Source organism: Lithobates pipiens, unplaced genomic scaffold, assembly GCF_037356315.1.
Source record: "Lithobates pipiens isolate NorthernLeopardFrog02 unplaced genomic scaffold, aLitPip1_a1.2 Scaffold_188, whole genome shotgun sequence".
NCBI classification, from domain to species: Eukaryota; Metazoa; Chordata; class Amphibia; order Anura; family Ranidae; genus Lithobates; species Lithobates pipiens.
This window is the reverse complement of record NW_027507763.1, coordinates 319,255-329,115: the sequence shown is the minus strand read 5'-3', so window position 1 is coordinate 329,115 and position 9,861 is coordinate 319,255. Positions and strand designations below refer to the sequence as shown.

General features: G+C 45.9%; 3 pseudogenes; all 3 read left to right on the top strand.

The window, feature by feature from the left end:
* The first annotated feature begins 3,153 nt into the window (after positions 1 to 3,153).
* LOC143995713 (5S ribosomal RNA) lies at positions 3,154 to 3,272 on the top strand (annotated as a pseudogene).
* A 100-nt stretch (positions 3,273 to 3,372) lies between these two features.
* LOC143995719 (5S ribosomal RNA) lies at positions 3,373 to 3,491 on the top strand (annotated as a pseudogene).
* Positions 3,492 to 3,861: 370 nt separating this feature from the next.
* On the top strand, positions 3,862 to 3,980 carry LOC143995742 (5S ribosomal RNA; annotated as a pseudogene).
* The last annotated feature ends 5,881 nt before the right edge of the window (positions 3,981 to 9,861 follow it).

Genomic DNA, 9,861 nt, shown 5'->3' with positions numbered 1-9,861 from the left:
TGACAGGCTGGGGAGCAGTGTTGGAGGAGACGTGCTCACAGGGGAAATGGTCTGCGATCGAGAAGCTATTGCCCATAAATGTCTTGGAGATCCGGGCAGTTTATATGGCTCTCATAAACTGGTCTTTCAGACTACGGGGTCTCCCTGTTCGGGTTCAGTCCGACAATGCCACAGCAGTGGCCTATATCAATCACCAGGGCGGTACCAGGAGTCTGGTTGCGCAAAAAAAAGAGGTGAATCGCATACTTGTCTGGGCAGAAAGGCATGTTCCATGCCTTTCTGCAGTCTTCATTCCAGGAGTGGAAAATTGGCAGGCGGATTTTCTGAGCCTCCAGCAGTTGTGCCCAGGAGAATGGGCTCTGCACCCCGACATGTTTTGGAACATATGTCGCAGGTGGGGTACTCCAGACGTAGATCTGTTTGCGTCCAGGTTCAACAGAAAACTGGACAAATTCGTGTCAAGGACAAGATACTCTGACAGTTCCCTGGGATCAGTACAATTTGATTTATGCCTTCCCCCGTGCCCGCTTCTGTCGCGGTTCCTGGGAAGAGTCAAGAGGGAGGCAAAGTCGGTTCTTTTGGTAGTCCCGGCTTGGCCCAGACGACCGTGGTACGCAGAGATCATGAAATTGGCAGTAGGCAGGCCGTGGATCCTCCCTCTCCAGCCAGATCTGCTCTCATAGGGTCCAATTTACCATCCTGCTTTACACAGTCTGAATTTGACGGTTTGGCTGCTGAGACCCACATTCTGAGAGACCGTGGGCTTTCGGGGCCAGTCCTTTCTACTCTGGTCAATGCCAGAAAGCCGGCCTCCAGGCTTATTTACTACAAAATGTGGAGGGCATATGTTTCCTGGTGTGAACTCAGGGAATGGCATCCTAGAAAGTATGTCACTAGCAGGATCTTGGCCTTCCTCCAGTCAGGCCTAGAAATGAATTTGGCCGTAAGCACTATCAAGGTGCAGATTTTGGCCTTGTCAGTGTTTTTTCAGAAGCCACTTGCATCACATTCCCTGGTGCAGGCTTTCATCCAGGGGGCTATGCGGATAAGGCCGCCAGTCAAACCTCCGGTATGCCCATGGGATCTGAATTTAGTTCTCTCAGCTTTGCAGGGGCAACCTTTTGAACCTTTGCATCAGGCTTCGTTAGTTCTTTTGACTAAAAAATTGGTTTTCTTGGTAGCCATATCCACGGCTAGAAGAGTGTCAGAACTAGCAGCTCTCTCCAGCAAAGAGCCGTATCTAATTATTCATAAGGACCGGGTGGTAATGCGTCCCAACAGGTCCTTTCTGCCTAAGGTGGTTTCAGGATTCCATTTGAATCAAGATGTAATCCTACCATCCTTTTTTCCGGACCCACAGTCTGCAGAAGAAGAATCTTTGCACACTTTGGATGTGGTAAGGGCAATCAGTATCTATCTTCAGGCAACTGCTCAGATAAGGAAAACTGATTGCTTATTTATTTTGCCGGAAGGCCCTAGGAAGGGCCAGGGGGCATCAAAATCCACTCTCTCAAGGTGGTTTAGACAGATTATTTCTCAGGCCTATAGTGTTAAAGGGAAGATCCCTCCTTTTCAAGTGAAAGCGCACTCAACTAGGGCTGTAAGTGCTTCTTGGGCAGTGCATCACCAGGCCTCCCTGGCTCAGATCTGTAAGGCTGCAACTTGGTCATCAGTCCACACATTCACCAGATTCTATCAGGTGGATTTCAGAGGGCAAGAGGATATCGCCTTTGGGCGCAGTGTACTGCAGGCTGCAGTTTAGGTCCTCCGGTCCTTGGCGGTCTATATATTATGATCTGTGTCTCCCTCCCCTCAATCTGAGCATTGCTTTGGGACATCCCACTATGTAATGAAGCTCCTGTGTCCCGTGATGTATAATCAAGAAAATAGGATTTTTATATACAGCTTACCTGTAAAATCCTTTTCTTGAGAGTACATCACGGGACACAGGGCTCCTGCCCCTCTTGGGTTTTACGTGGTTTCCTATTGTTTTGCTACAAAACTGAGGTGCCTCCCATATGGGAGGGGTTGTATAGGGGAGGAATTCTCCTTAATTGGGGGTTAACCAGTGTCCAATCACCAGAGGTGCCTATATAACCCACTATGTAATGAAGCTCCTGTGTCCCGTGATGTACTCTCAAGAAAAGGATTTTACAGGTAAGCTGTATATAAAAATCCTATTTTTTATGTTGTTGGCGTTGACCTGTTTTGTTCGCTTGTTTCCCAAGATGACCATCTTGGCGTTTGTCAAGAGGGTTGAGAGTGCCCAAAGAAAGTGCCTACCGCCAAATCACCCTGAAAGTGCCTGATCTTGTCTGATCTCGGAGGCTAAGCATTGTCGGGCCTGATTAGTAACTGAATGGAAGAAACGACTGGGAATACCAGGTGCCGCAGGCTTCTTTTTATGTTGTTGGCGTTGACATGGTTTTTTTTTCCGCTTGTTTCCCAAGGTGAAGAGAGCCTAAAGAGCCCAAAGAAATCTCCTACGGCCACATCACCATGAAAGCGCCCGATCTCATCTAATCTCAGAGGCTAAGCAGGGTCTGGCCTGGAAAGTACCTAATTACAGGTGCCGTAGGAATCTTCAGAGGCTAAGCAGGGTCAGGGTAAGATGGGAGACCGCCAGGGTCTATGTTGTTGGCGTTGACCTGTTTTTTTTTCACTTGCTTCCCAAGATGACCATCTTGGCGTTTGTCAAGAGGGTTGAGAGTGTCTGAATAGAACACCTATGGCCACATCACCCTGAAAGCGCACAATCTCATCTGATCTCGGAGGCCTAGCAGTGTACGGCCTGGTTAGTTCCTGGATGGGAGACCATCTGTGAATACCAGGTTTCTTTTTACGTTGTTGGCTTTCACCTGCTTATTTTCGCTTGTTTCCCAAGGTGACCTTCTTGCCGTTTGTCAAGAGGGTTGAAAGTGCCCTAAGAGATCGCCTATGGCCACATCATCCTGAAAGCGCTTGATCTTGTCTGGCCTGGGAGGCTAGCCAGGGTCAGGCCTGGTTAGTACCAGGATGGGAGACTGCTTGGGAATACTAGGTGCCGTAGGCTTCATTTTATGTTGTTGGCGTTGACCTGTTTTTTTTTTTGCTTGGTTCCCAAGGTGACCATCTTGACATTTAACAAGAGGGTTGAGAGTGCCCAAAGAGATCGCCTACGGCCCCATCACCCTGAAAGCACCCGATCTTGTCTGATCTCGGAGGCTAAGCAGTGTCGGGCCTGGTTAGTACTAGGATGGGAGAACGTCTGGGAATAAACGGTGCCGTAGGCTTCTTTTTATGTTGTTGGCCTTGACCTGTTTTTTTTTCACTTGTTTCCCAAGGTGACCATCTTTGCATTTGTCAAGAGGGTTGAGAGTGCCCGAAGAGATCACCTATGGCTCCATCACCCTGAAAGCGCCCAATCTCGTCTGATCTCGGAGACTAAACAGTGTCGGGCCTGGCTAGTACCTGGATGGGAGACTGCCTGGGAACACCAGGTGCCATAGGCTTCTTTTTATGTTGTTGGCTTTGACCTGTTTTTTTCGCTTGTTTCTCAAGGCGACCATGTTGGCGTTTGTCAAGAGGGTTGGGCGTGTCTTGAAGAGAACACTTACCCTGAAAGCACCCGATCTCGTCTGATTTCAGAGGCTAAGCAGCGTCAGGCCTGGTTAGTACCTGGAAGGGAGACTGCCTGGGAAGACCATGTGCCATACAAGGATCTGGCCTGGTTAGTGTCTTGATTGGGAGATCGCCTGGGAATACCGGATGCCGTAGGCTTCTTTTTATGTTGTTGGCTTTGACCTGTTTTTTTTTTTAGCTTGTTTCCCAAGGTGACCATCTTGGCCTTTGTCAAGAGGCTTCAGAGTGCCCAAAGAGAGTGCCTACGGCCAAATCACCCTGAAAGAGCCCAATCTCATCTGATCTCGGAGGCTAAGCAGCGATGGGCCTGGTTAGTACCTGGATGGGAGACAGCCTGGGAATACCAGGTGCCATAGGCTTCTCATTATGTTGTCGGCGTTGACCTGTTTTTTTCCCCTTGTTTCCCAAGGTGACCATCTTGGCATTTGTCAAGAGGGTTGAGAGTGCACAAAGAAATTCCCTACGGGCACAACACCCTGAAAGCGCCCAATCTCGTCTGGTCTCAGAGGCTAAGCAGGGTTGTGCCTGGTTTGTACCTGGATGGGAGACCGCCTGGGTTTTCCAGATGCCGCAGGCTTCTTTTTATGTTGTTGGTGTTGACCTGTTTTTTTCGCTTGGTTCCCAAAGTGATCATCTTGGCATTTGTCAAGAGGGATCAGAGTGCCCAAAGAGATTGCCTATGGGCACATCACCCTGAAAGCGCCCAATCTCCTCTGATCTCAGAGGCTAGAAAGGGTTGCGCCTTTTTAATACCTGGATGGGAGACCACCTGGGAATAGTAGGTGCTGTAAGCTTCTTTTTATGTTGTTGGCGTTGACTTGTTTTTTTTGTTTGTTTCCCAAGGTGACCATCGTGCCGTTTGTCAAGAGGGTTGAGCGTGCCTGAAAAAATCGACTATGGCTGCATCACCCTGAAAGAACCCAATCTCATTTGATCTCAGAGGCTAAGCAGGGTTGGGACCTGGTTAGTACCTGGATGGGAGACCGCCTGGGATTTCTCGATGCCATAGGCTTTTTTTTTAAGTTGTTGGCATTTACTTTTTTTTTTTGCTTGTTTCCCAAGGTGACCATCTTGGCATTTGTCAAGAGGGTTGAGATTGCCTACGGGCACATCACCCTGAAAGCACCCGATCTTGTTTGATGTTGGAGGCTAAGAAGAGTCGGGCCTTGTTAGTACCTGGATGGGAGATCGCCTGGGAATATCAGGTGTCGTAGGCTTCTTTTTATGTTGTTGGCGTTGACCTGTTTTTTTTTCGCTTGTATCTCAAGGTGACTATCTTGGCATTTGTCAAGAGGGTTGAGAGTGCCCAAAGAGATTGCCTATGGGCACATAACCCTGAAAGCGCCCGATCTCTCTGATTTCAGAGGCTAAACAGGGTTGGGCCTTGCCAGTACCTGGATTGGAGACCACCTGGGAATACTAGGTGCTGTAGGCTTCTTTTTATGTTGTTGGCGTTGACTTGTTTTTGTTTTGTTTGTTTACCAAGGTGACCATCTTGGTGTTTGTCAAGAGGGTTGAGAGTGCCTGAAGAGCTCGCCTATGGCCACATAACCCTGAACGCACCAGATCTCATCTTATCTCAGAGACTAAACAGGGTTGGGCCTTGTTAATACCCGGATGGGAGACCACCTGGGAATACTAGGTGCTGTAGACTTCGTCTTATGTTGTTGGCGTTGACTTGTTTTTTTTGTTTGTTTCCCAAGGTGACCATCTTGGCATTAGTCAAGAGGGTTGAGAGTGCCTGAAGAAATCTCCTACGGCCACATCACCCTGAAAGAGCCCAATCTCATCTGTAGGGATGGCCGAACGGTTCGCCCGGCGGTCGTTTCGCGGCGAATTTCGGCTGTTCGCGGCCCGCCCGATCGGCGGACTATTGCCGCTGTTCACCTGGCAGACTTCCGTGTTTACTGTGTAAAAGAACTTTGACCTATGATGACACATCCATCATGTGGTACAGGACAGCCAATTGAGACATTACAGCACATGGACACTTGGACATTCCCCCTAACTTATAAATAGACTCGATCCGGCGGCCATTTTACATTCTTTCGTATGTCACTATAGGGAGAGGTTGCTGTGTGGAGCAGGGAGAGACTGCAGTGACCCAAATCGCTAGCTATTAGGTCCACAAAAGTTATTTTAAGGACTGGTATGGTATAGGTGTTAGGTGTAGTTCAGGATATAGGTTTGAGGCACTGCTATTCAAGTCATTGTTGCAGCAGCCTGTCTTTTGTCAGTGTAGAGAGAGGGACAGGATGCTGTGTGCAGCAGGGACAGTCAGTTTGATCATTAGCTGTTACTATTAGGTCCACAAAAGTCCTTTTCAGGACTGGTATGGTAAAGTAGTACAGGATATAGTTTTGAGTGCTATTCAAGTTATTGTTGCAGCAGCCTGTGTTTTGTCAGTTTAAATAGGGACAGGCAGGAAGCTGTGTGTGGCAGTGAGGGACAGTCAGTTTAATCAGTAGCTGTTACTATTAGGTCCACAAAGGTTCTTTTCAGGACTGGTATGGTAATAGGCTTGTACATGTATACTATTCTTTCTTCCAAATATAGAAAGAATATTATACTTGACTGCTGTCCTTCTGCTGCAGTAGTCCTTTATGAGTATAGGGACTGAGGTACAGTCTGCTAATCACAACCTACTAGTTCCACAAAGGTCATTATAAGGACTGGTAAGGTATAGCGTACTACAGTACATAGGGTTGAGTGAGGTACAGTCTGCTATTCCTTAAGGACTGGTATAGGTCCACAATATATAGGGTTGAGGTGCACTACTGCTGACTGCTGCCCTATTCTGCAGCAGTCCTTTATCAGTATAGGGACTGAGGTACAGTCTGCTAATCACAACCTACTAGTTCCACAAAGGTCCTTATAAGGACTGGTAAGCAGGGCCAGACTTACCATTGGGCTTGACTGGGCTCAAGCCCATGGGCCCAGCCCAATAGGGGGCCCCGTGGGCTCCTCTGAGATACATAGTGGAGTGTACAATGCTCGGCTCCGCTCACAGTCACGCCCAGTCCCGCCCTTTGATGGACATAACACAAGTACTGGGCATGACTGTAAGCCGAGCCGAGTACACTTGGCTACTCTCGGCTCTGCTTGGGACTGCGAGAGGACCCGAGAACCGCCCAGAGGACCTGAGAGCCGCGGAGAGGAGCTGAGAGCCGCAGAGATACACAGGAATCTGTATCTCGGCAGCGCCATTTTTAAACTTCATAACTGCAATGACAAGGCTGCAAATGGCAAGACTACACTGACACTGGACAAGGCTGCAGATGGATGGGCAAGGCTGCAGATGGACACTGATAAGGCTGCATTGATGGGCATTTAAATGTAAGTTTTTTCCTTAAACTTCCCTCCTAAAAGTTTTTTTCTTTAAAATTCCCTCCTAAACTTGGGGTGCGTGTTATACGGCGATAAATATGGTAATGTATAGAAGGTAGGCCCAGAAAGTGACTCAAGCCCAGGGGCCCCCACCACCCTAAGTCCTGCCCTGCTGGTAAGGTATAGTGTACTACAGTACATAGGGTTAAGTGAGGTACAGTCTACTATTCCTTAAGGACTGGTATAGGTCCACAATATATAGGGTTGAGGTGCACTACTGCTGACTGCTGCCCTATTCTGCAGCAGTCCTTTATCAGTATAGGGACTGAGGTACAGTCTGCTAATCACAACCTACTAGTTCCACAAAGGTCCTTCTAAGGACTGGTAAGGTATAGTGTACTACCGTATATAGGGTTGAGTGAGGTACAGTCTGCTATTCCTTAAGGACTGGTATAGGTCCACAATATATAGGGTTGAGGTGCACTACTGCTGACTGCTGCCCTATTCTGGTAAGGTATAGTGTACTACATTTAAAAAGAAATGGGAAAGAAGCTGGCAGGGGACTGGAGGGTAACCAACCCCCGGGATTTTTATAACGGTACCAAATATGTATAGACAGTAGATAAAAATCAATAAAGTTTTATTAAATATACAAAAGACATTTCGCAAAAAAAGGAAACAATTTTTTGCATATACATACAGTATAACAAATATAAATATACAAAGGCTGGCGCAGAATCCTACAAAACTCCACATATTACCACATTTGTATATTATTTAAGCTGCATTATTTCTTTCCTACATGTTTCGCTCTTCTGAGCTTCCTCAGGACATTGCAGCATACAACGATATATATAGAAAAACCCTTAAGTTTGTGAATTTGTATATTGTTTGTCACTAATGTAGATATCGATTGTTCCTAAGTGAAGAAACTCACAACATACATATGGAATGTGATGAGGACGCCATTGAGGATCCCTGATATTTCCCTAGAGTCTGGGAAATATCCAGGAAATAATTAAGTTTGAACCAGTTGGAAATGTCAAACAGCAAAATGATCCGTGTATTGTCAGATATCAATTATAAAAGGTGCGTTTAAGGCAAAACATTTTTGTCTATGCAAATCTGTTTTCAGAATAATGTTTGAATCAATGTAGTTGAATTATTCGTCCGCTATCGAGCGTCCCCAAGGTCCCTCTCCGTCGGCAATTGACGGAGAGGGACCTTGGGGACGCTCGATAGCAGACGAATAATTCAACTACATTGATTCAAACATTATTCTGAAAACAGATTTGCATAGACAAATTTTTTTTGCCTTAAACGCACCTTTTATAATTGATATCTGACAATACACGGATCATTTTGCTGTTTGACATTTCCAACTGGTTCAAACTTAATTATTTCCTGGATATTTCCCAGACTCTAGGGAAATATCAGGGATCCTCAATGGCGTCCTCATCACATTCCATATGTATGTTGTGAGTTTCTTCACTTAGGAACAATCGATATCTACATTAGTGACAAACAATATACAAATTCACAAACTTAAGGGTTTTTCTATATATCGTTGTATGCTGCAATGTCCTGAGGAAGCTCAGAAGAGCGAAACATGTAGGAAAGAAATAATGCAGCTTAAATAATATACAAATGTGGTAATATGTGGAGTTTTGTAGGATTCTGCGCCAGCCTTTTTATATTTATATTTGTTATACTGTATGTATATGGAAAAAATTGTTTCCTTTTTTGGGAAATGTCTTTTGTATATTTAATAAAACTTTATTGATTTTTATCTACTGTCTATACATATTTGGTACCGTTAAAAAAATCCCGGGGGTTGGTTACCCTCCAGTCCCCTGCCAGCTTCTTTCCCATTTCTTTTTAAATTTCCTAACTGGGATGTGGTACCTTTTTACTTATTTGTTTACTATCTGACCAATAGCCTTCTCTATATATATCTTTTGTCTATAGTGTACTACAGTATATAGGGTTGAGTGAGGTAGAGTCTGCTAATCACAACCTACTAGTTCCACAAAGGTCCTTCTAAGGACTGGTAAGGTATAGTGTACTACAGTATATAGGGTTGAGTGAGGTACAGTCTACTATTCGTTAAGGACTGGTATAGGTCCACAATATATAGGGTTGAGGTGCACTACTGCTGACTGCTGCCCTATTCTGCAGCAGTCCTTTATGAGTATAGGGACTGAGGTACAATCTGCTAATCACAACCTACTAGTTCCACAAAGGTCCTTATAAGGACTGGTAAGGTATAGTGTACTACAGTACATAGGGTTGAGTGAGGTACAGTCTGCTATTCCTTAAGGACTGGTATAGGTCCACAATATATAGGGTTGAGGTGCACTACTGCTGGCTGCTGCCCTTTTCTGCAGCAGTCCTTTATCAGTATAGGGACTGAGGTACAGTCTGCTAATCACAACCTACTAGTTCCACAAAGGTCCTTATAAGGACTTGTAAGCTATAGTGTACTACAGTACATAGGGTTGAGTGAGGTACAGTCTGCTAATCCTAAAGGACTGGTATAGGTCCACAATATATAGGGTTGAGGTGCACTACTGCTGACTGCTGCCCTATTCTGCAGCAGTCCTTTATCAGTATAGGGACTGAGGTACAGTATGCTAATCACAACCTACTAGTTCCACAAAGGTCCTTAAGGACTGGTATAGGTGTACTATTTGGTGTGCAGTATATAGTTGTGTAATACAAGTATAATATACTTGCACATACTTTATTTCCTCCTGGGGCTGCTTATTATGAGGGGCTCCCACCATACCTGTGCTATGCTCATTATGAGGGGCTCCAACCATCCCTGTGCTATGCTCAATATGAGGGGCTCCCACCATCCCTGTGCTGTGCTGACTTCCTCCTGGGGCTGCTTATTATGAGGGGCTCCCACCA